This window comes from Vipera ursinii, assembly GCF_947247035.1.
Source record: "Vipera ursinii genome assembly, chromosome: 10".
Lineage (NCBI taxonomy): Eukaryota > Metazoa > Chordata > Lepidosauria > Squamata > Viperidae > Vipera > Vipera ursinii.
Window position 1 is genome coordinate 19,934,524 of NC_139520.1, and position 27,578 is coordinate 19,962,101.

At 39.6% G+C, this 27,578-nt stretch overlaps 1 protein-coding gene across 1 annotated transcript in view; it reads left to right on the top strand.

The window, feature by feature from the left end:
* The window catches only part of CDH13 (cadherin 13), a 388,341-nt gene that overhangs the window by 48,859 nt on the left and 311,904 nt on the right, over positions 1-27,578 (top strand). The window lies entirely within an intron of this gene.

Sequence of the window (27,578 nt, forward strand, 5' to 3'; positions counted from 1 at the left end):
GAAATGGTATATGGTTTCCTGCTTGATCAGGGAGTTGGACCAGAAAACCTCCAAGGTCCCTTCCAACTCTGTTCAATTCCTGAACAAAGTTAGGTTAGGTTCTTGATTCAACCTTGATTAGACTTACCACAATCAACGAGAGCCTTGGTGGAGTAGTGGGCTAATGCCTCCTTAAGTAACACCAGCTGCCTGCAATTAGTGCAGGTTCACATCCCACCAGGCTCAAGGTTGACTCAGCCTTCCATCCTTCCCAGGTAGGTAAAATGAGGACCCAGATTGTTGGGGGCAATAAGCTGACTTTGTAATAATGCCGCTTGGGGTGTGTGTGAAAGCCCTAATAAGCAGGCATATACATAGAATGAAGGCTACTGCTAAGCTTGTAAGCCGCCCTGAGTCTTCGGAGAAGGGCGGGATATAAATGGGATTAAAATAAAAATAAATAAATAAAAATAAATAAAATAAATGTATTATATATATGTATTGATTTTGGCTTATCATGTTATGTCAAAAACAAAAGCCCCAATGAAATATTGAGGTCTGAAAACTATAGCCTATGTTGGTGTCACAACTAAACATATAGCTTTTATGGTTATAGATAAAGCAAAATTGACTTAGTACAGTATGTGAATCCTACTTATTGAGTTTAATTTGGCTTCAGTGAATAATTTGGTCTTAATTTTGCAGAGGGTATCCTAACCACTTAGGTTAATCCATGTATTTTTAGACCGATCTCTTCCTACTAAAGTTGGTTAAAGAATCAAGGTTTTTAATGCTTTATTTTCCCCCCCTAACGTCTATGCAAGAAGGTAGTAGAAAAGATAAGGACTTCTGCTACCCCAAAGTTAAAATGCTTTCACAAATCAGATATATCAACTCACCTAGCAGATTATGCTTAGTTTTTCCAACAATTTTTATTCATTTTATGTATATGCATATGTTTGTTTATTTATTGGTTTAGAGTTTTCTAAATAATCCTCTAGTTTTATTTTCGGCGTGCCTCTCATAATGGGAACAAATATTCATATTTGGTAAAGGGCTAAAAGAGGCATGAAGGAGGAGGCATCTAGGCAAGCTTCCATTTGTCGAAGGAAGTAGGCTGTAGAAGGTTCAAGACTGGTCCTTAAACAACACTGAGGTTTTTTTTACCTGCCCGACAAATATATTTATGTATGCATGGCATCTCCTACTAAGCACTTTATCACATACCTTTAAAGACAAGGCTAATGAAGTGCCCCGATATTTCATCAGATTGTGAGTAACACCTTTTTAATCATTCCACTACCTGAACGAACGTACCTCTCCATATTTCTTGACAAGCCATAGTAGCCATGGCAACTTCCACAATTAATTTTCTCTTGCAGGAGATGCTTTTAAGCGCTCCTGAAATTCAAAGTCAGAGAGCAAAGCTGAGCAGAAGAAACCGTTAAAGAGTGAATGACAGAGACATCGGTTGGGTGGGTGGGTGGGGAACCTTCCCCTCCTTCCTTTGCAGGCAGTGCAAACTCTGCCGTCAAATGCAAGATTGTGTGTACATTGTGTTGTGAATGAATGTGTGTTTGATGGGTTGTCTCTTCCTCAGATGAAAACAGCCAACAAATTTTGTTCATTTCTTCTCTGCGGATCGAGCCAAGAGGCTCAGTCTTAAAGACCCTTTTACTGTTCTGAATTGTACCCCCACCAAGAAAAGAAGAATTAATCGAGGAGAGAACCAACCTAGAAAGGAAGAGAAATTTCCTGCCAGTTAGAAGAGTTAATCAGTGGGACAACCTGTCTCTAGAAGTTGTGGGTGCTCCATCACTGGAGGTTTTCAAAAAGAGATTGGACAACCCTTTGTCTGGAATGGTGCAGGATCTCCTGCTTCAGAAGAGGGTTGACTAGAAGACCTCCAAGATCCCTTCCAACTCTGTTATTCTGTTTTCAGCCCTTTCCAACTTCACCTTTTAATATGCATTTTCCAATATATTCAACTCAGTCATCTTGGGCCAGCCCCTCTGTCTCAGCCCTAGGAAGGAGGCAATGGTAAACCACTTCTGAAATCTGGCTAAGAAAACTGCAAGGACACATCCGGGCAGTCTCTGAGAATCAAACACGATTGACATGAAAATGGATCAATGCCATCATTATTTTTAATAGCTGTTGTTAGAAATTTATGATCCTCCTTTGAGTTTCTCGAATACTGTTTTAAGCCGTGTTAGCTACAGGCCAGGAAATTCATCTCCTGAAGAGCAAGCAAGGTGATACTTAGGTAGAGAAAACTGATGTGAAGAAAATGGAATTATCTAAAGTGGCAACTGCAAAATCCCAGCGACCAGGCTGGAAAACAAAATAATTAAACCCTGATCAACATATTGCAGTAATAAGAATGCTGCAAGGATAGGTTTTATTACCATCTCACCCCACCCTTGTTTTTGCCCACCCCGAACGTGTGGGTAGGTGAGTGGGTGTGGGTTAGTTTTGCATCTGCATGCATGCGTCCATGGCTCGTAATGGTTCATCTTGATCACATCATTTTGTGGTGATCCGTTATAAGAACAAGCTGCAGAAATGATCTTTACAACTGGGTTTCCAGTTGATTACTCTCCCGGTCTTGTAAAAGGCAAGATCTGTCTCTGTTGATTAGATGTTGCTGCCATCCACAATGACAGATATGTGTGGAAGAGTCAAGGAGCATGAAAATGCCTGGGAAGGAAAGGAGACCATATGCAATCTTGAAACTGGGGGAGAAATTTGAGTAGTTTTGATAGACGTGGGAAAAAAGGTCATGAAATTGGGTGTAGCTGCCTTGCTTAGCAGCAGAAATTCTGGCCCCAAATTCTTTCATTCTTTCATATATATATATAAAAGAGCCTTGGTGGAGCAGTGGGCTAATGCCTCCTTAAGTAACACCAGCTGCCTGCAATTAGTGCAGGTTCGAGTCCCACCAGGCTCAAGGTTGACTCAGCCTTCCGTCCTTCCGAGGTAGGTAAAATGAGGACCCAGATTGTTGGGGGCAATTAAGCTGACTTTGTAATAATGCCGCTTGGGGTGTGTGCGAAAGCCCTAATAAGCAGGCATATACATAGAATGAAGGCTACTGCTAAGCTTGTAAGCTGCCCTGAGTCTTCGGAGAAGGGCGGGATATAAATGGAATTAAAAAAAAATAAAAAAATAAAAAATATATTTATGGAATTACTAGATTCTCTCTGAACTTGCAAGAATATTCCTTGACAGGGGAAAAAAACATTTGGTTGAAAGATATCTTTTGCTTTCTTTGCCATTACCTGCATGGAAGAGATTTGTTCATGATAAAATGCAAAAAAACAACAACAACAAAAAAATTTTTTTTTTCTATTTCCATTCCTGACAATTATATTTGGTGCTCAATGTGATATTTTTCCAAAGCTAATGTTTGCCATTTTTCTCCCCCCAAAAAGTAGAGCCTTGTTCCAAAAAGAACAATTTAGAGAAAAAAATACTAAAATGGCCTTGAGTAAGTGCTGTTAATGTGTTTTGAATTTATTCTTAGTGCTCAGAATTCTTAGTGTTTTGAATTGATTCTCAGAATGGTTTTCTCCTTTAAAACCTGCTACTTATTTCTAAGCCACTCTGATTGATAAGTGCACCAAAGAGATTTGTGATTTAAATGCTCTAGAATAATGTTTTAAAGGTCAGTTTCAAGGCTTCACTAGGATAATAGACACATTGCAAGAGATGATCTAGAAAATACACTTTGCAAATATTTCAGATCTTTTAAGAGGGATTGTGACGTTTTTAATTATTGTTATTAAGGATGTATTTTTGCTTTTTGCACCTGATGTTGTTTCAGCGATTATTTTAAAAAGCAATAAAAAATTATTTAAATAAATGGGATTAGAGGTGAATTCAATCATCTAGTCCAGTAACATGAATTCCATAACATCTCTTGAATGGGACCCTGTATTTTTTTTTTAAATTCCATTTATATCCCGCCCTTCTCCGAAGACTCAGGGCGGCTTACAAGCTTAGCAGTAGCCTTCATTCTATGTATATGCCTGCTTATTAGGGCTTTCACACACACACCCCCAAGCAGCATTATTACAAAGTCAGCTTAATTGCCCCAACAATCTGGGTCCTCATTTTACCTACCTGGGAAGGATGGAAGGCTGAGTCAACCTTGAGCCTGGTGGGACTCGAACCTGCACTAATTGCAGGCAGCTGGTGTTACTTAAGGAGGCATTTGAAAATAATTCTCTCTATACTGTCTTGGGAAACATGCATTGGATATGTCTACGGAGATTCTCAGTCATCCAGGTCATGATTGTCCCAAAGGTACTTTTTCAAGAGGCAACTGGACTTTCTTTGTTATTCCTTGGAGACATTTCACTTCTCATCCAAGAAGCTTCTTCAGTTCAACTTCTTCTTCAGGATTAAAGAAACATCTTCAAGCAAAAAACAAGCCCAGTTGCCTCTCGAAAAAGCACCTTTGGGATATCCTTTGGACATTCGCTTCTAAAGCAACTCTCCTGCTGAGTTTTGCAGAACTTTATAACATTTTAATGTGAAAATCAGGAGACAAAGCCATTTCCAAAAAAAGGGGGAAACTCAGGTATGCATACGTGCGGAGAATTAGGGAACTCTTGTCTCAAAACATTTTCAAACTGGAAATGTTGGATAATGTAGGACATTATGTGGGTCTGGAAGCAAGCTTAGAAAATCAAAATCAAAATAATCCTCTTTTTTAAAAAAAAATTTTTTTGAGGTATGCCCATTATCAAAAGTACTTCGTTGGGGTGTAAATGTGTGTGCATGAGGTTCAGTTTGAATAAGTACAATGTGATGCATATGGAGACAATTAAAAACAACTTAAGAGCAATTTCACAGACACGTTGACGGAATCTGAACACCACTTTAACTCACTAGGAAAACTATACTGGGTTTAGAGTAGGTAATTTAGTGCTGGTTACAATTTAGTGAGTGGCAGCTGTAGGAAAGAGGTAGAAAATCAAACTGCTGACATTAGAATGCCTTTATACTAATCTGTGATACCTTTATACCTGGAATATGTTTACAATTCTGATCATCATATTTGACAAAGAATGCAGTGATACTCAAAAAGATGTTTTGCAGGACTGATCTATTCAAGCTGATTAGAAGGAGATTTAGGACAGGAAAAGATTTAGGGCAGGAAAAGATTTAGGGCAGGAAAAAAGAAATCCTTCTTCTGTAGAATTCAAGTTATGGTCACAGCCAGTAACTTGAATGGCTTTAAAATGGAATTGGATACATGCATGAAGGCCATGTTTTTAAAGAGCTAAATGCCAGTTTCAGGGCAATATTGGTGGAAAAGGTCTATATTGTATTTCTATGTCACCATTTCCTCCTTGCAAGGCATCTGTTGGCCACCACAAGGAAGAAAATGTTGAACTATGAGTTCGCCGCCATGAGAAATAAAATACTGGATTAAGATTAGCTCCATCAGTAGGTTTTTCCTGGATATCTGAGAACCTGGACTGAGGGAGATGTGAATGTTAGCAAGAATGTTCGTGTCATCAGGAGTAACCGGTCTGTAGTGGAAGGAAGCTTCTTTCACCTGAATGAAGAGTTTCCTTTGGCTGGTGGTTGCTTTTCTTATTGGAAAGATCAATATTTGGCTGTATGTGGCGATGACAGGTGAAGCTCTGCTCCTGCTTCTCCAGAAAATGCATGCTGAATGACTTGCCATTGGCACATTAAAAGATGCTGTGAAAAAGCAGGCTGCCAAAGAAGAACTATCTTGAGTAACAAAAAGAAAAATGGAGTTATAAACTAATGTGGGTCTCTCGAAGCACCGTTAGAAGTAAAGGTTTCCCCTGTCTGGTGGTATCTGATTCTAGGGGGCGGTGCTTATCTCTGTTTCTTGGTGGAGGGAGCCAGCATTGTCTGAAGACATTTCCATGGTCATGTGGCTGGCAGGGCTATACGCCAAAAGTATATGGAACGCTGTTACCTTCCCACCAAAGTGGTGCCTGTTTATCTACTCCCATTTGCATGTTTTTGAACTGCTAGACGGGCAGAAGCTGGAGCAAGGGAGGGGAGCTCCCCCCATTGCATGGCACTTGGGTCTCGAACCCACATGGTCAGCTTTCTGGCTGTCAAGCTCAGAGTCTTTAACTGCTGAAACATTGTGGCCCCCTCAAGGACTTGTTATTCTACACCCCTATGGAGGAGAGATGAAATAATTTCCATTCTGCCCACAGGTCTCTAAAAGCCAATTTGTTATGTGATGGACTTCTCCATACTCCTAAGTGTATTTTGCACAGTCATACTAGTTGGAAAGGTTGAGGGTTTGTAATTGGGTGCATCTCAGCAAGAGAAAGCATGTCTCAGCAGAACTTCAGGATTGGCCAAATATGTCATGTCGAACTCAGCTCGAGCGTGCACAGAATTGCAATTACTTCCTCTTCTGTTCCTCCAGTGCCCCCACAGGCACCCTAAAGTTTTCCAGGAGCCTCACCTAGTCCTATCCCAACTGACTTCAATCCAAGGCACACCTCTGGCTAATTATTTTAATTTTATCCCAGTTTGTAGCATAAAGCCAAGACCTTATTCAACAAGTTCTGATACAGTCCATATTCAGTATGTTAATCCGGCTTTAAATGAATATTTATTACAGAATTGTCTGGTTTATTAAAGAGAAGACTGGTTTAAGTCAAATGCTGAAGCAAGATAGCTTTTTGGAGGGAGGGAAGGAGGGAGGGAGGGAAGAAAGGAGAGAGAGAGAGAGAGAGAGAAGGAGCAAAAAAGAAAACAAAGACGAAATGTTTTGTTAGAATTATGGATCATGAAATTTCTAGTTCCATTCTGCCTTAGCTATAACATCTGTCAACAGATATGATGACACAGAGGTTATCTCTCTGAATATATAAGACATTTTCAATATTTATCTTTAAAACATAGTCACTTCACCTTCCCAGACAGTTAAAATGCATATGTTTTAATGTATTTTATTTACCAAAATGAAATTCTATCTCCCCCCGAGTCAAATAATTTAACTTTAAAATGAGAAGAGTGTCTCGCATCTGCTGAAAATACATAATGGAGGTGAATGGCTTTTTCTGCCTAAACTTCCTGGCTGGGTTGAAGTTATCTTGAATTTGAGCGTGTCTTGAATTCCAGCAGGTTTTGATTTGCTTTTCAAATCAACTTGAACTCTGAGATCAAATTGAATCAGTTTTCTGAATCTGAACTGACAATTCCAATCAGACTTTGTCCAACTTTTACTAGCCTGATTAAGGAAACAGAAAATGTAAACCTACAAAGAAGAAAAATAAGAGTCTGATAGCTGCAAAATGATAGATAGATAGATAGATAGATAGATAGATAGATAGATAGATAGATAGATAGATAGATAGATAGATAAGGGAGAGAGAGAGAGACATACTTGAATGCCGTTATACTTGTTGGAAAGTTCGGCTGCCATAATTTTGCCTTTCCTGATGTGGCTAACTAGCTGACTGGCTGGCTGATTTGTTTATTTTATTAACTGCTTCTTTATAATCCAATTTGTATGGTCATTCATCTATTTGAGTGAACAAAAAAGAAAAGAAAGGATTACCTTAAAACAAATCCACTAAATTTCATTCAGGCTCAATACAAAAAAAAAAGGTTAGCCAAAAATTAGCCTTTAACCCAATATTATCTACTCTTACAATAGTGATCCCAAACCTGGAAGCCTTTTTTGGCTTTGCTACCTAACATCTTCTCAGAAATAGTTTCTGGGAACTGAATTGGGTTTCCCCTTCTCCCTTGGGAGAAGCTGTGGTCTTTCTTTGGCCATAGCATCCATGGCCTGAAAGTTGTCCCTCCCTTGATCAAAACTTGGAGAACCACAACAAAGATGCAGACTCTGAATTTGGTAGAAAACCACAGAGATGACCTTGGAGAAATTGTGCAGTAGCAGTTACAAAAATCATGTTTTCAGCCTGGGAAAATGGGTTCTGCCCTAACTCCCTGGAGAAGACGAAGGAAAGAAAAGTCAAAGTCTTTGAAGACATTCAAGCTTTCAAGATTCTGTTGTAGCCTTTTTGATTAATGGATTGATTGGTTGGTTGGCTGGCTGGCTGGCTGGTTGATGATTGATTGTGTGCCATCAAGTCATTTTTGACTCTAGAGATCACTTAGATAAGTTTTCTCTTTGATGAACTTTCTCCAGCCTGGTTCTTTAGATCTTCCAATGGTGCCATCATAACTGAATCCATCCACCTTGCTGCTGGTCATCATCTCCTTCACTTTCCTCCCACCTTACCCAGTGTTAGAGCGTTGTTTCTAATCTAGATCAATAAAACAGAGACCCTTCAAAGTTGTGCAGTCTGTTTCTTGGTCTGGATTACTTTGAAATACTGACATTTCACTCTAGAAGATGGAGGCAGTCAGAATTGCAAAGTTCATATAACTTTGAAACACATCTTTACAGGAGCAGTTAGTAAGGTATAAAACATAGATCCTTTTCTTTTATCTTTTGGTCAAATGAAAAACTTTTAGATTGTCCTAGAGCAGCGGTAGGCAACTTTGGCTCTTTTATGACTCGTGAACTTCAACTCCCAGAATTCCTGAGCCAGCCATGCTGAGGGGAAAGGGAGAGGTTTCTAAGTTGAGCCATGCTGGCTCAGGAATTCTGGGAGGTGAAGTCCACGAGTCATAAAAGAGCCAAGGTTGCCTACCCCTGTCTATAGCCTTAAAAATATAACAATGGAATCATTTGACTATTTTCCCCCACTTGGATTTTTAACAATCTAGAATTACAGCAACTTTCCTAAATATGCTGCTTAAATGAGGTGGACAGGGATTTTGGCTGGGTTTTTTGGAAAAGACTCTTATGCTTGGAAATTATGTCCAAGGTTGTTTACTCTGCTACTTTGAAAACTGTTGTTCTGCCTATTAACACAGCCTCCTCACCACCTTTAATAAATCCTTCCTAATAAAATCCTGAGATTTATCGCCTTGCTCACTTAATGATACCTGCCTGAATTCTAACTGTAACTTGAACCAGAAAAAAAGGAGATAAAGGAATGAAATAATGTACAATTTCCAGCTCCATTATGGTAACTCTGAATAACACATACTTCAGGAAGAAAAGTAATTTAGACGATATTACAACAAATGCCATATTTCAAAATGAAAACTATCCATCACAGGTTCAAAGAATTTTTTTAGTGTTTTAAGGAAGGTACTCAAGACATTCTTGTAAGAAGAACATTAAAACAAATTGATTGACTTAATTTGGGGATAAATGGTAATACATTGCAAGTGACATCTACACGTAGATTGTCCTCCTTTTTCAGGCATAAAGGAGTCATAATTATGGGCAATATGCTGTTATAATGCAAAATGAAAAGTAACTAGTTTTCAGAACCCTTTTTCTTCTTCAAAAGATTACCAGATGTTCCTTTTCTTTTGCTTCTTTGGGCTGATTTACAGCTCCACCACACTCTGGACAGTTGAAAAATTGAAAGTATGTAAGTGGCAGTCAACAATAAGAGGAAAAGACCCACTTACATCTGCGATTAGCATTCTGGTGCTGAAAAAATATGGAAAGTTCCTAGGAAAGTTAGTGGACTTTTTTTTTTCATTGTGCATTTTCCTGCTCATGGATAATTCAGATGACTTCATGCATATTTCGTACTTTCAGAGGAAAATTGACTTTTAAAAAAAGACTATTGCTTGTCTTCTGTAGAACTAATCATAAACTAGTCAAGGAGAGAAGCAAACCTGGAATTGAAGGAGAAACTTCCTGACAGTGAGGGCAATTAACCAGTGGAACTACCTGCCTCCAGAAGTGGTGAATGCTCCAACACTGGAAGTCTTTAAGAAGAGATTGGACAGCCATTTGCCTGAAATGGGATAGGGTTTCCTGCCTGAGCAGGGGGTTGGACTAGATGACCTCCAAGGTCCCTTCCAACTTCTTCTTCTTCTTCTTCTTCTTCTTCTTCTTCTTCTTCTTCTTCTTCTTCTTCTTCTTCTTCTTCTTCTTCTTCTTCTTCTTCTTATTATTATTATTATTATTATTATTATTATTATTATTATTATTATTATTATTATTATTATTATTATTATTATTCCTTATTTACACGTATATCGATGTCTATGCCTCTAGCATCTATATTTACTCTAGCATCTATACCAATGTTACTCATAATTGGCAACTTCCCCAACACTGAGAATTGAAGATGGCCAAATTTGAGAAACACTGGTCTATATTAGCACTGAAAAAGTGAAGGAAGGATACAAGTTAAGTGGCGATGAAATGTATGGAATAAGGTGGTGGACTAGGACAAGAAACCTCCAGGTTGAAATCTAACCTTAGCTCCATTTTTCAGTGATGGAAGCTCTTTAGATGACTTGAGGTCCATCTCTGAGCTTGATTGTGGGAGGAAAGAATGCTCTGTACTCAGTATTGGGAAAATTCTAAAAAATAAACAATTTGAAATCTCATATAATTTGTTTGATGTTCTTCAGTGGAATTGCCACAGTAGAGGAGATCTTAGAAGATAGGACAACCCCGCATATCTTAAATAAATCGAGCTATTCTACTTGGAGGAAATAAATCCTGGAAGAAAAATTGGGGATAATATTGATATTGAGTGACGAGCTAAATTCATCCAACTCTGTGAAAAATGACTACTCAAGGACTCAGAAGAGAAAGATGATCTAAGAATAAACCTCTCCTTGTAAGCAAAGATTCCTCAAGGATAAATGGCACTTGAACTTATGAGTTCCCTACAGTCCAGGTTTCAAATGACCATAGTTACTGGAACAATGCTTGCCTTCCCTTTGTAGATTTGTGGTTTACCTCTGCCATCTGCACTTGGTGTGTGATTCTACCATGGACGCCAGCTATAAATCTTTCGACCATCCCATCCATCAATTGATGAGCCGATCTTTCATTTTCCTGACTTTGTTCCATTTGCTTTTGTATGAAAAGCTGACAACTTTGTTCCAAACAAAGGATAAGCATTTTGACAGTCGAGTCTTGTTCGTTTTTATTTAGGATGGGTTCAGGGTTTTTGAGGGAGCCGAACAGCTGAAGCACAGTTTGCAAGAAGATCTATACGCCACACACAATAGGATAATTTTTCTGAAAGGGCATTTGAAACTTCATGGATCTCCTACCAGTTCCCATAATTTGCTCTCTTCTGAGAAAAAAAAAGTTTCCGAAACCTTCAAAGTGGCACTATCAATTTTAACAGCTGGTGCAAATGCTCCAATTTCATTGCTTGTTAAGATCAGCCCCAGTGATCTGGGCACACAGCTGCATGGAAGAATTTTAATTGGGGACATCCACAGATACAAGTGTCATTGTGAATACCAGTTTGACTTGTTTAGAAATAAAGGATTAGGTGAAATTACAGCCTATCAATCGTTATGTGGTGACTCAAAAGATGGTATGCATTTGATTCCATTTCTTTCCTGCATTTCTTCTATGGTTCTCCTGGTGGTATATGAAAAATTCCAGCCAGATGATTACTAAAGCCAATCATGCTTGAATTTAGCCCTACCATTGAACTTGGATCATCCTCTGAGACCAGAAGCTATTGGGATACAAAAGGAAGTATTAGTAGCTTCCAAAAACTATCCAATTGAGGGCAGCCATTAATAAATATTGACATCAGTAGACCTAGTGAAAAATAGTCAGTTGGTTTGGGACACACAATGTGTATTGCCCCTCTAAAACTATGGGCAAGGTTGTCAAGATCAAAGAACATGCCAGTAAGAACCCCATTGTCCTTTCCTTTGAAGTAAAGAACTCAATGAGGGTGGAGATAACCATTCATTCATTACATTACAACCTGAAGAAGATAAAGGAGCATCCCCCCCCTTTCTCGCTCTTCTTTCTCACTCCCTAATGCTACAATGAAATGGATCCTTGCAACATCCTTTATAATTATGTATGAAGAAGCAAATGGACTCACTGGAACATCAAACCTTTTTCTCACTATCCCATTCTATTATCGCCTATTGTAAGGGCCTCTTTTTGTGTAGGCCATTGTTCAGAAAAGCATAGGTAGAAGAACTGTAGATGGACAGATTCAATTCTATATCAGGGCATGCTGAACTGTAATTCTCCCCATTTCTGCTTTGTCCATCTTCTGTATTGGACAACACAACAGAGAAGGTTCTTGTAATCTTCTGGGCACTTGGCTATTTAAATGAAAAGCAAAGTTTCTTCATGTAAACATCTTCAAGTTCTGAGGGAGTGAGGTGGTCCAGAAATGTGAAATATAAGTAAAATAAATATATGTCTGGAAGAATGTCTATGGAGATTCTCAGTCATCCAGGTCATAGTTATCCCAAAGGTGCTTTTCAAAAGGCAACTGGATTTTTTTTGTTTCTTTCTTTTAAACACATTTTTTTTCTCATCCAAGAAGCTTCTTCATTTCTGAAGAATTAGAAGTGAAATGTTTTTAAAAGAAATAAACCAAAAAAGTCCAGTTGTCTTTTTGAAAAGCACCTTTGGAATGTCTGGAAGAACTGCTGAAACCACAGTTGTATTCATGATGCCAAGAAGCATATTTCCGGTTGATTTGATCTGATCCATCTAGGTTCTTTAGTTTAGAATTTGTGTTTAGTGACCGAGGACTTTAATAAAAGATGGCGTCTTTCTATTCAATGTTTTGGAGGGTGGTTAAACCCCCCCTCAAATGAGTAAAAAGGCACGGAGTTAAGCTGCTTAAAGTTTCAGATTGGCCAAGAAAGTCGTGTCTGCAACTACCGACTCATTTGCATTCACAGAACTATAGGAAACCTTGGGTGTCAAGCTGCAATCAGGACCGTGTGTATAAATGGGGCAATTGTGGGAACAGCTGGCCAGTTGTGCACGGACAATTATCCAAATCACCCATCCTGCAATTGCTGTAATAAGACCTTCATTTGCAATCCTCCCAGCTTAAAAATACCAGCTTTTCATTTTGTGCAGAGGAATGCCATTTTGGAGAATAATGGAGAGTAACGAGTTGCCGGTCTTGGGGTTATTTTTAAGACGTAGCCCACGGTGGTGTAATTCTCAGTGGAGAAGTGCTGAGATTGTTGATCTTCCCGTGGCCCATCCATTGAATGTTCTGTTGGCTTAATTGTTTCCATGTCTCACGAAGATGTCGCGTTCAAAGTACAGCCTTTTTTGAAGAGCTCTTTTGAGGGAGATTGAGATGCACAGAAGTGTTGGGGGCAACATATATGATGTTCTGGTGGCCTAGTTGTCAACAGATTTCATAAACAGAATTGACATTTTGCTTTTATTGTTGTTTTGAAAGAAAAGCAAAAGTGGAACTTCCCATAGATGTTTATGAGAGATGTAGAAAACATAGACAAAGCAGATGACAATAGAAGAGAACATTTTAGCTCAGGGTTGAACTGTGGGGCCCTTGGTACAGAGTAGAGTAAAGTAGAGTAGAGTAGAGAAGAGCAGAGCAGAGCAGAGCAGAGCAGAGCAGAGCAGAGCAGAGTAGAGTAGAGTAGAGTAGAGTAGAGTAGAATTAGAGTACTTTATTGGCCAAATGTGATTGGAGAAACAAGGAATTTGCTCCCTTGTCTCTCAGATTGGTGAGGCCAAATGCATGGCTCTTGATTATTTTTATGCTCATACAATATGCACATACTGAACCCTGAACTTGACCAAGCATCAACATCTGCCAATGCATCTATGAAATTATGCATCTTAAAGTAGGGACTACCTTCCTCCATTTTTGGAAAAACGGATGTTCAACATTTAATGGCTGAATACAAATTTACTTACAAAGCTGGCGTTCAGTGTGTGCTTTTTCCTTGAAATAAATGGAAAAATCTCTGAAGGAAACCAGCTTTTGAGGTTATAAACTAGTCCTTCTACACATTTAGCAATAGAGAAAAAAAATCACTCACTAAGTAACTCTTCAGAAAATAAAGTCTTGGATATTTTGGCAGGGGAAAAAAATCTGAAAGAGAAAGAAGTGACACAAAGAGGGGGAAATGACAATGCCTTGTACCTGAAGAGATTAGATAATTTTGTGCAGATTGCTTTGACAACTGACAAACTGCTGAGCAGTGGAGCTGCTCTTAATGTTTATCCTAACAGAAACAGAGCATTCGGTCACACACTTATAGTGGAGATATTCTATTAATCTTGCATTCAAATGGAAAGAATATTCACCTACTGATACCAATTTTAACTCTGTTCTGTTTAAAGATAAATGCATAAACAATAATCCAAGCAAAGTTGTGGATGTGGCTTCCAAAGCTTTGTCAAAAGTTGTTATGAATTGTACTGTTCAAACTCTTCTGTTCTCACAGAATTCTTAAAATGTTGGCTGTCACCAGTCTGACCTCTCTCTATGAAGGTGGCTTGGTCTAGCTCCTAGATTATGATTTGTACAAATGTATCCACTATAATACTGAAATTGAGAAATATATCCTCAACAATACATGGGATTTTCTCAAGGACTCTTATCTTCCATTCACCTCCTACTGACAGGTTCCAAATAAAGATACCAGTTTACAGCTATTTGCAAAGCTATCATCTAATTCTTGTGGGTGGAGTATTAAGAGGGTCAACCAAGAGCCAGCCAACACTCATATGCTCTTAAAAATGGGGGGCATAGCTTGCCTGCATACATCACTGAAGGATGGTTATTTAACCATTGCATTGGTTTATATGACTTCCTCTTCCTAGGTCTCTAGGCAGGTCATGATCGAACCATAAAGTACCATTAGAAACATCCAATAAAATAAAAACAACAGCAATCAAGTGGTCTTCTTCAGCATTTCACCCATAATTTGACAGCTCCCACTCTATTGCAGCTTCCGTCCCAAAGGTTCAAGGAAACAGCGTAGTCTTGGGTATCTTTGAAAATGACGACAAGGTGGGAACTAACCTTAGCTTGGAGTCCTGCTTCCTGGCAGTCCCTCCTCATGGGAAGAGGGATCCTCAACCAGAATGGTTGTCCTACATGAAGTGGATGATCAGATTCTGACTGGTCAGGCAGTATCAGAGGAAAGGAAAGGAATAAAGACTCAAAACGTGAGTTTTGTCTGGCCCTGGAGGGGCCTGGAAGAAGCAACCATTTAAAGTCCAATTAGTATGAGAAACACCAGAAGACTTCTAGTTGGACATGTTTTTACCTTCCTTGGTTAATTTATTTAGGTGCAAAATGTAAGCATGCTTATTTGTATTGGGGGCATGACATGATAAAATTGGGGGCTATGACCAAATTGTGGATTCTGCTCCACAATTCCCAGTCTCTCAAGTCCTTTTTGGCCATTCTCTCTCTCTCCTCTTTCATTTTCTACTTCTCACTGTCTATGGTGCTGCCTTCTTTCATCTTATAATTTTTTTGTCACCAGACCTGTCATTTGCTTCTTATTTTCTCTGAATCCCTGACTTTGTTCCCCCATCCCTCTTACAAAATAAATCAAGACTCCCAAGAGCAAGTCTGTTTGTTCCTTAGTCCACCAGCAAAGAGATCCACCTAGGCCAGTTGTAAACCATAAATTGTTGTTGTCTTGGTATTAATGCTAATGTGAATTTGAGACAAGTCATCTCTTTTATTATTATTATTATTATTATTATTATTATTATTATTATTATTATTATTATTATTTATTAGGTAGAGAGTCCACCCGGCTACAGGTTAGCCCTGAAGAGCTTACGGTTAAACAATAGAAAGCAATTAAATATTTTTCCTTTGTGTGCAGACAAACCACACACCCCGTACACAATGGATGGTTTCCCCAAACACCCCCCCCCCATGCCTGGGAAAACAGCCAAGTTTTTAAAACCTCCTGGAACATCGTCTGAGTGGGAGCTACTCTGAACTTTTATCCCCCTGGTGAAAAAAGAGAGAGTGTTAGAAAAAGCTCTGTTAATTGGCTAGAAGTGTGTGGGGGGGGAAAGAGCTAGTTGAAAATTTGCAACAACAAAACTCTATCCATTAACTCCGCTGACTGCCTGTCATGTAAAGCCAGCAGCCAGCAAGAAGATGTAAGAAACTGCATTTGCATGAAAAGAGTTTATCAGCAAAGCACAGATAGTGGTTCAAACTTGACAGCAGGTACTTATTAATAATGCTATATTCCCACCCTTTCTTGCCACCATCCGCTTCTCCCGCCCCTGGTAAAATGTTAACTTTTCAAGTCTTTTAAAAACACTATCCAGAGACTTAATGGGTTTTCAGTTTTTGAAAAGGGAAGGCAAGCTTGTTTTTAAATTAGTCGGTTTGGGCACTTTTCTTTGGGAGCCCAGGGCATCTCTTTGCAAATTCAGCCTTTTCAAAAGGCCATTTGGGAGTACAGTGGATGGCAGAATTATCACCTTGCTGCCAATAGCTTTGTTCTTGGTTAATTTTAACATTGCTTCATGCATATTGCTTGAGTCTTTGCAGGTAGAGCAGGCAGAAAACTGTTAAGCCAATTCGTTCACAGAATTACGCAGGTCTGAAACTGCAAAGCTCCCACCGTGACTTTTACAGCCTGATAACTCTTGAGCTCTTGTTCTGCCCATTATGGTGTCTCTTCTCTGTCCATTCAATTCTGCCCTGACAATGCCGGGAACTGAAAGTTTAGTACTTTGAGAAAGTTCCTTTCCATGAATCCGATCCTAAAAAAAAAAAAATAATCTTTTCTGAAAAAATTGTGCCTTTCTCCATAATGTGCCTCTCCCTTCCAGGAAGAAATTAATGTAATCTAATCATTTTTGAAATGGCTGATAATGAAATTGAACATGGGTTATCATAACTTGAGAGAAATGATTAAGAGATACTGCTTCATTTTCGGTGATTACCAGGAATGGGGAAAGATGTATTTCATAATGGATCTTGAATAATTTTCCTGTTAGTTCCAGAATGAATGCAACTTGACAGCTGATGTAGTCTTACTAAGATGCAGGTGGCTTGACATACCTTTCCTCCTCCTCCTCCTCCTCTGCCTCCTCCTCCTCCTCCTCCTCCTCCTCCTCCTCCTCCTCCTCCTCTTGTGCTTTTCTTTCCTTACTACCAGATTGTGTTGGGTTTTAAAAGTGACCTCTGTTCCACTTTGGCCTGAAATAGTTTTTTTTTCACATTTTCCCTTAGTATATTGCTAGCCTGGGGGAGAAGGAACCAGATTGCCAGGGGTTCCGATCTAATATTAATTTATTAATGAAATGCAAATGAAGTCATGCAGCAAAAGACATAGACAGATGGTCCCTTCTCTTACCTGTGCCATGGAGTCAGGAAATGTGATCAGGAGGCAGGATGTGAAATGCCCTTTAAATGATGGAAAGCCTGGAATAGCTTCAGGGACATTGAAGTTGTCAGTGGTATTGGCAGAATTAATGTCTGATAAAGGCACACATGCAAATTGGGAGCCCCAGGCTGCTATCTCCATATCCCCATTCCTGATTGCAAAGCTGCAAAGCTGCAAAGTTACTTATATTTTCCTTTTTTCCCCCCTTCAAGTGACTTGTAGGTTAAGTGAATAGATAGAAATGAAAAATGGCCTACCTGATTTAATATTGGATCCAGGTAAATTTTGGAGCCAACCGCTGAACAACAAACACAGTTAATTTGAGAGTCAGACATATGTGCTATGTGTAGGAGAAGAACAGGCAGAGCCTGAAGGTGGAGTCAGGAGTCAAGAGAGTCAGCAGCCTGGAGTCCTTAAGTTCCCACAAACAATCTTGAATTCCACTGACTCTTACCTAGTGCCAATTGAGTTCTGACTAAAGTTACTTGACTGGATTCTTATGTACAGGAATGAACAACAAATTAGGTTAATTAGAACTTACCGTGTGGTCCTGATTCTTCATGCCTGACATTAGGATTGCAAAAAGTCACAGTGAAGACAAGCGCGTTATGATTTAGACTGGAAGCACTGTTGCTTTTCATCCACATGTCAAATCTTGGGATTTGTGCAAAGAAAAAGAGTTGGGGAAGAAGAAAGCCAGCAGGTCTCATTCCCTTCCTTCTGCCTTTATTGTCATTTTGTCTAGGCAACTGGGACACTGAGGTATCTGTGATTCTTGCCTTTTGTTAACTTTCCATTTCTATTTGTCAATCAAAGTGAAGTACATGACGACCATTTATAACTCACAAGGAAATCCTGTGATGGAAAGAAAAGGCAATCAGGAGAAGAACACTGGAATCTGATTCTGCTCTTTGTTATATTGGCATTTTGAAAAAAAGAACACCGGTCAATAAGAAGTTCACACTCGGCTAAAGGAATTAGTTAAAAAAGAGAGTCAGCAAAATTCGGTCACTGCACATTCATTTTTTTTATTATATCTGCATTCTTCAGATATACAAGAAAACTCCTCTTAGTCTAGGGTGAATTTGAATTCAAGAACTGAAATTCAAAGATGGTGGGGAGTGGAATCCGGCCAGCTGCGTTTTCTCTAAAGTCCAATTGGTTGAAACAACAAGAAGCAAGATGGACATCACTAGGAATTGAGAGTTACCGATTTCAGTTGTTGACTTATTGTATTGTTGCTTACTCTGAACAACTTATTTAAGATGCTGAACTCAAGTAGAAGCTTACCTATGATTTGCTGCTAGGCCTTCTCAATTGTAGATACTGGGGATTTAACCTGGGTCCTCCAGCATATGGTATATATGATCAATCACTGAATTATATTTTTTGACATTGGTTCCCTCAACAAGCTTTGGACCTCCATTCCTAGATTCCTCAATGTATGCAATTTATTCTAGTCATTTATTTTTTGAAATCCAACTCTCCATCCAAACAATATCCTGACTTTGACCTACGTCGCCTCAGCAAAATTAACTAGACCCTATGCTAATAAATGTTGTCATTCAAGGCTGATTAGTTCCTTGAGCCTTTGGAAGTTAATTTCCCCACCACCCAGCCAGTTGTTTCCATCTCTGATGTTCTTTAGCCATCATTTCTCTTCTCCTGCCTCAAAGAGATTGTAATGTGGATTGAAAGAGGCTGGTCCAATCAAAGGATCTGGCTAAAGTAAACTTGGCCTCTTTTTAGTTACCTTAGTGTGAAACTAATGTCTTTTATTTGGTATTGTGATGAGTATGGAGAAAAGATGTACTTGGAGGGTGACAGTACCGTAGAGATTTTGCATCCTTCATTGTGCTTTTCAAAGGAATATAAAATGAGAGTCACAGCAATGTCATGGAAACAGATCTCTTTCTCTCCTTCCTTCAGAGCTCATGATTCTTTATTTAAGTAATGATTCTCCATTCATTGCTTTTCAAGTCCATTTTTTTTATCAGAGTTCTTCACTTCTACCGTAAAGCCCAAGCAGATGTGAATGGACATCCAAGTCTCACATTGCAATTCTGTAGGTGAAAAGGAGCAAAACCAATTATCTTTGATGAGCAAAGTTGAGTTTTGGTGGTTGATTTTGCCAAAATCTTTGCTGGATTCCTATATATGAAGGCTTCACGTGGGAACAAGTATCTGGTAAAACCTAACAATTTACTAGATTCAATTCCTGTTAGTCCAAGACATCATAGCTACTTATGACTCACAGTGGCTCATGTGGTTAGGATGCTGGGCTGACAACTGACAGGCTCAGGTTCAAAATCCAGTCGCCATATAGGTGAGTGACAGGTGAGCTCCTGTCACTCGCTCCAGCTCCTGCTAACCCAGCAGTTCAAAAGCGGGTGACTGTGAGTAGATAGATGGGTACCACTTTGGTGGGCAACGTAATGGGGACATGAAAAGAGCCCCCAACTGGCCATCCTCCAGGCAGCCATGATGTCCCTGGCTAATCTTCTCAACCCAGAAGTGCTTTGGTGCTCCTGACCTGAATGTAATAGTAAGGTTCATGTGATATAATGTAGTCCAGATTCCCAGGAAGGAGAGATGGCATTCCAGAGGGCCAAGAGACAATGAAGTTTAGATAGTTTGTGTAGGAGAAATAGAGTGAAAGTGGCTTCTTCCTAATAGTTCTCAGAATATATGTTTAATGATGCAAGTGGTCTGCTTTAGTTTGGCAAGATTTGTGTCTATAGGTGGTGAACAAGAAAGAAAACTGCTTAAAAGACCTTCAATGTGTCTTTCTCCGTTTTTGGAGCCTGACAATTAATGACATAGATTGTTATAGTTGTCCAAATCCACCTCAAGAGAACATCAACTTGCTTATCCTGAATAAAGAGTACTTGGTTCTCCTCCTCCTCCTCCTCCTCCTCCTCCTCCTCCTCCTCCTCATCATCATCATCATCATCATCATCATCATCACCATCATCATCATCATCATCTTAACTTTCTCCATGCTTAGCAGTTGACAATATGGGGACACACAAATGCAACTTTTATCATCAGGCACAATAAAGACAAAACCACGTTGAGAACGCTTAAATCTTGAAGTCTCCAAGTCCTAGCTCTAATTCTGGCCACTCATCAAGCTATTGTCTTCTTGAAGTAGCAGCTGCCTAGCCCCCATTCTGACAAAGTAAACAGTCTTCATTTATATATGCTGTTTTTTTTTCTGCAAGGCATGATGATTCATTAACTTATGAGCTCAAGTTCCTGAGACGAAGCAAGATTAGCTATTGTCTGAAACAGAGTGAAATGTCTCAAATTTCCCAAGGCTTAAATGGCGATGCAGAAGAGTAATTAGCTGGTGCAAGAAGGAGACATCAGACAGATTGGTCATCTGATTGCTTCTATTTAGTGGCCACTCTGGAATTTGTAGGATTTGTCAGCATGGCAAAAAAATGGTTGACTTTTGTCTCGAAATGATGGCAATCATGAGCACTATCCTAGCGTACATACAGCTTGGTTGTGTTGACAAAGCATTTTATCTATACGAGCTTCATAAAAACATTCATTTCTTTTACCCTCTGTCTCCTGCCTTTCTAGCCCTGATTACTCTGACATATAAATCTGCACATCTGAGTTAGGGGAGCAGTTAAACTTTTGTGGGAGCAATCAAACTCTATAGAATTCCATTTCTTTCGATCTCTTATTTTTTCCAGGATCAAAAGGGCTGGACTATTTCTTAATCAGTTTCAGCTTCATTAAATAAGAGAGCAAAATAAAAGAGAGAATGTCCACATACCTTATTTAAAAAAAAAGAAGAAGCTATCATTTCAGGGTTTTTTTTCTTTGAGACGTTGGAGCCTGATTGCACCTTTTCTGACTAACAACTTTTGTTAAAAGGCAGAAGCCTTTGTGAGCTACAGATCTGCCTTCTGGCTGTTATTACTTCTCAGGTATTCCCAACATTGGGATGTAGCAGGGGCCTTCAAACTTGGCCCTTTTATGACTTGTGGACTTCAACTCCCAGAACTCCACAGCTAGACATGCTAGCTGAGGAATTCTGGGAGTTGAAGTTCACAAGTCATAAAAGGGCCAAGTTCGAAGACCCCTGGGATATAGCATCGTCAGACAGCAGATTGTTCTGTACCAGCCTGCTACCGGCCCTGCAGAAAAGGCAGGGACAACCCCTTTTACAAGAAGGCAAGAGGCTGGAACTAAGCCTGCCAAATTTATGGATACAAAAGCAAACAGAACAAGACACGAACCATGAAACAGGAGCTATTCAAGCGGTTGCCTTCAGCAAACCAGCCCTCCCACGCATTCCCCTTTTATACAGTTCAGGGCGTGGCTTTTCTCTGCCTCCTTCCAAGGTGCCCCATTGCCTTCCTCTGTTTATTCCTGATTGACTGCCTCCTGCGTCGGGCGTCCTTGAACAGGGCCAGCTGTGGGTCATCTTCATCCACGCTGTCAGGCTCACACAGCTGGGTCTGCGTTGTGACCAGGTGGGAGGGGCCTGGCTGAGGGCTCTGTGGAGCCTCAATATTATTCTCATCAAGCTCTTCAACACCCCCCTCCTCCTCCTCTGAGTCGTCCGACCCAACTGCCGAACCCACAGGCTGACCCTGAATCACAACACAGATTAATAAAAGAGACTTTTCCAAGGTAGCTGTTTTCTTTGAAGTGGGCTAATGGAGCTTTTGAGACTTTTACCTGCAGCCCTGTTGAATTGTGGGCTGTTGAATTACATGGCGTCTTTCAAACAAAATGTGTATTTTTCCACCTCTCTTTGGTATGCACAATGCAATGGTATAGTCAGAGGCCGCAGCAGGCAACAGCAACACCAGTGGAGAAGGGAACAGGGAAAATCACTCAAAATAAGTGACTAATTAATCATATTCTTTATTCTAATAACACAGTGTCTCTGTTGGCAAATGTGTATGTCTTCAATCTCACAGCCAGGGCTGCAATTCGAGTTGTTGGTCAACCCCCCGTGGTTTACAAATTGACTTTACAACAGAGAAAGAGAAGAAGAAAAGTTCCAGTCTTCTTAAGAAACTTGATTATAAAAGTTATTATTATTATTATTATTTCTGTGTGCACAACTGGATTCAAATCAACATTTGCATCTTGTGGGGATTGGAAAGTCAGAGATGGCTGACCAATCTTTTTTTTTAGTCCCCATAGATAATTAGCAGTCAATAAAGCCTTTGTTCTCCCTCTCCCAGTGAATAATAACTTTTTAATAAATTTACTGGTGCAGCAAGTCATTTCACCTTATTATGCATCTGTTATGATTTCATGCTGCAGTTTGGAAAAGCTTTTAGACTCAACCCCCTTCCTCAGAGCTCCAACCAGGCTGAAACATAAAGACAGATGGAAGAACACACACACACACAAACACCAGAATAGGCCTTCTAGCTTCAAACCAGAGGTTCAAAGAAGTCTGTGGTCAACCAGGTACATTCTGGGGACACGCACACATGGACAAACAGCTCTTTCCAAATTCAAACCACTATTTGAGATATAGTAGTTACAGTTCAGTAGGGTAAGCTGAACTTGGAGAGCTGACAATCCATGTTTGAGACCTGAGTGTAGTTATCTCTGTACAATGGGGTGAGCTCCCATCCCTTGCTCCAGCTCCTGCCCACCTAGCAGTTCAAAAGCAGGCAGAGGTGAGTAGATTAATAGGTACCACTTTTTTATCCCATTTATATCCCGCCCTTCTCCGAAGACTCAGGGCGGCTTACAAGCTTAGCAATAGCCTTCATTCTATGTATATGCCTGCTTATTAGGGCTTTCACACACACCCCAAGCGGCATTATTACAAAGTCAGCTTAATTGCCCCCAACAATCTGGGTCCTCATTTTACCTACCTCGGAAGGATGGAAGGCTGAGTCAACCTTGAGCCTGGTGGGACTCGAACCTGCACTAATTGCAGGCAGCTGGTGTTACTTTAAGGAGGCATTAGCCCACTGCTCCACCAAGGCTCTTCCCACTTTGGTGGGAAGGTAACATGGAAATTGTCTTTGGAGAATGCTGGGTCTCTCAGACAAGAAAAGGAGATGAGCACCGTGCCCTAGAGTCAGGCACGACTGACAAGGAAACCTTTACCATTACATACGATTCAGTAGGGTACGATCAAGCCCATCCAGACCAGTAACATTTGAGAGCCTCATTCTCCAAGGATTTGTCCAGTCCCATTTTAAAATCATATATCTATTGACTACCACTACTATCTCTCTCTACATGTTACATATATTCCCTAGATGCCAATATTTCTATTGCAAAGGAATTAATTTTCAAGATTTATTATTATGATATGTACAACAATGGGTAAGTCGCCAGTTCTTCACCTGGTGCTGGCCTTCATACACATCAAGTTCTTCCCAAGAACCTAGGATGTTGCAATGTGTTGATTTAGTATATGTGCAGATCCAAGCAATGTGGCCTTTGTAATTGACAGATGGAAATTTTCTCCTTGTGCAGATTTTCTAAGTGGTTGTCCAAGATTTTTAGGTATGACTCCCAGTGCATTAATAACAAACAGTACCACCATGGCTTCTGTATGCCATACACACTTTTAATTGCAATTTTCAGATCTTGATAGTTTGTGATCTTTTCCAGTCCTTTGATTTTTGTTCTACTATTGTCAGGCATGAACAACCAGATCCACATGTTATGAGTTCAGCTACTTTGTTGCTTATGCTTATTATGTCTATTTCACACGAATGTTCCCAGACTGGCACTTTGCACCTGGGCCAGAATACAGAACACAGAGTTGGAAGGGACCTTGGAGGTCTTCTAATCCAACCCCCTGCTCAGGAAAGAAGCCCTATACCATTTCAGACAAATAGTTGTCCAATCTCTTTTTAAAAATTTCCAGTGTTGGAGCATTCACAGCTTCTGGAGACAAGTTGTTCCACTGATTAATTGTTCAAACTGTCAAGAAATTTCTCCTTAGTTCTCCTTAGTTAGTTAGGCCAGACTAGATAAGATTCAATGGCATTCAAGAGTTCACACAGTTCAGTTGAAAACAAAATACTTCTGAGTAATATATTCTGTCCATTGACCTGTTAACCTGCCTCATCTTTCTATCTATATTTACGTTATTTATTATTTCTTCTTTTAGATTGATTAGTTGCACTTGATTTAAATCCTCCAGTGAACAATTCACGTGGGCATGAAAGAACAGCTGCTTATTTATTTATTTGAGAATAGAAATGCACCCTCCAGTAATTAATCCATATTATTGATGTATTATTTAGATGACATCAAGGTTGGTGTAACTCTGCAGATATTAATAATCTGATGAAAATCTGATTGAAAGATATTTGTATTAACTTCTACGTGATCCAAATTCTTTGTCAAGTTACAGAAAAATCTTGTGATTTCTACTTTGCAGCATTTCAGGGTAGGAATGAATTTTGATTTTGCTAACCCTGAGATGCCAGGTCTATTGGAAAGGGAAGTGGCCATGATTTCCTCTGCAATTCAAGTTTTTCAATCCAGGAATAAAAATCAGCGAATTGCACTTACCGTTAAAACGGTAATACCACAATTACCATTGCTTTTAAGGCAAGGCGTTGTTCAGGATTCTGGCGAAAGAAACTTTTAGATAATGCTTTAGGGAGCTTGCTTTGGGAACAGGAGGAGATTAATTTTTTTAAAAAAAAAACGACTAATGCAGCCATCTCAGATTTAAAAATAAGCAAACAAACAAAGTCACGGTAAATAATCATTAATTCTCCCTACTCTACACCAAAAGGAGCACTTAAAGTTTTCAACATAGCTAATCGCATCCCTGGGGAACTGGGTGGAACAATTGCATTAAATTACCCCCTCATTTCTCATATCTTTGTCTGGCACTTCTTATAGATTCTGCTGCCAACATCCTTGAGTTTGGCCCCAACTCACTCATCTCACAGCTAAGATAGCTGTTGCTTGCCCATTATGATAGTATAGGGTGCGACATGAGGTTGCAGGGTGATAAGGATGAATCTGGCCCCCAGCCACCCTCTTTTCATTCAAATGATTTAGCCAAGGACAAAGGGCAGAGTGCTTGAGATGTTTTAGCAAGGAGAGTGAGATGCTGAGATTTTGGAAAGAGTGCAGAGAAGAGCAACAAAGATGATTAGGGGAGTGGAGGCTAAAGCATACAATGAATGGTTGCGGGAACTGGGAATGTCTAGTCTAACAAAGAGAAGGGCTAGGGGTGATATGATAGCAGTCTTCCAGTACTGGGGGGATGTCCCAGAAAAGAGGGGATCAATCTATTCTCCAAAGCACCTGAGGGCAGGACAAGAAGCAACAGGGGGAAACTAACCAAGAAGAGAAGCAACCTAGAACTAAGGAGAAATTTCCTGAGAACAAGGACAATTAATCAGTGGAACCACCTGCCTCCAGAAGTGGTGAATGCTCCAACAATGGAAGTCTTTAAGAAGAGACTGGACAGCCATTTGCCTGAAATGGGATAGGGTTTCCTGCCTGAGCAGGGGGTTGGACTAGATGATCTCCAAGGTCCCTTCCAAATTCATTATGCACTGCTTTATTGTGTGAACCCAATGTATTGTAATTTATTCAATCAGCACTTGTTAAGTAACTATTGTTAAGCAATAACAATACTGCTAAGCTTGTAAACCGCCCTGAGTCTTCGGAGAAGGGCGGGATATAAATGGAATTAAAATAAATAAATAAAATAAATAAATAATTTAGCTCAGTGCATGGAGACAGTCCTTGATAAATCCAGAGATAATTGGCAACAACTTGAATCTGATCTTCCTACTCCAATTATTTTACACAACATCTCCCGTGGCTTCAGGGAAAAAAAAGATTTAGAAAAAAAGCTTGTTTGATGTATGGGAAGAAAAGGATTGAAATGTATGTTACTTTTAGGCCTATCATTAAAAACCAGTCTCTCACTGAAAGTGGACCTTTAACAGTGAATTTATTTTTCCTACTGAGACTGCTTCCGGGGGACTTTGTACCATTTTTCAATTGTACCTCGCAAGATTTTTTTTCCTCCTCCAGGACTCAAATATTCTTGGAATATCCTGTAGATTAAACAATATGAAGGCACATTTGCCTGCTAGGAATATTTGCTAAGGAATATTTGCTAAGGGATATTTGTAGTTCAGGGCTCAACTGTGGGGTCTTTGTCTCTTTCGGAGGTTAATAGAGCCTTGGTGGAGCAGTGGGCTAATGCCTCCGTAAGTAACACCAGCTGCCTGCAATTAGTGCAGGTTCGAGTCCCACCAGGCTCAAGGTTGACTCAGCCTTCCATCCTTCCCAGGTAGGTAAAATGAGGACCCAGATTGTTGGGGGCAATTAAGCTGACTTTGTAATAATGCCGCTTGGGGTGTGTGTGAAAGCCCTAATAAGCAGGCATATACATAGAATGAAGGCTACTGCTAAGCTTGTAAGCCGCCCTGAGTCTTCGGAGAAGGGCGGGATATAAATGGAATTAAAATAATAAATAAATAAAATAAAATAAAATAATGGTTTTCTTGCAGATTTTTCATTACCAAAGCAGGTAACATCATCAGTGCTTAAAGGGAGTTGGGTTTACTCTTATATTTTTTTAAAGAAATAAAATAATATTTTAAAAATAAGAGCAGACTCCACCCTCTTCTAGTACTGATGATATTATCTAGTTTGATATTCAATTCCCAAAGCTTTCTCTATTTGATCTTTTAAGCTCATTAGTCCTTTTGGCCCCTTTCAAGTTTCTACAAAGCATTAAAAACAGAAATTAGACACTCTTGGGGACAGAGATGAACAAATCTTAACTCCATGTATGTAATTAAATACCACGGAGGAAAAAAACACACCAGAAATAGAGGTGAAAGGGGGTGCTTATTATATGCAATTTCCTGTTTTATAAAATGAAAAGGTTTCAGGGGACTTTAGAAGGATAGATCACGATGGGGGAAAAAAATCTATGACCACTAGGATTTGAAAACTACTTGATGGTACATAATCAATCCAGAGGAATTGATCCACGTCGCTTCAGGTAGAGCTTTAAGAACTCTGTTTAAATCATTTTGGGGAGTTTTAAGAGCTGCAGTAATATCTGAACAACATCTTTGTGCTAGTTTTTTCCCCAGCTAGCTGTTATTAATAAACAGGAGCAGATTTGCATCTTACTTGGGACGATAGCTGTAGGACATCTGAAAAAAACCTGTTTCTATTGTTGGGATCACATTGTTTGATGCTTGGAGCAGTTTAATTGAGATTTATTGCAATTGGCACTCAAAAGCATTAATTTCTGGAAATGGTTGCATAAATAAAATGATGGTATTTCAAACTAGATAAATGTAGCCTATCTTAGAACTGTACAGGATGGGACAAAGGACAATGGATTAGATGCCACTTCTAAGAAGTGACTCAAGAGAGATACAAAG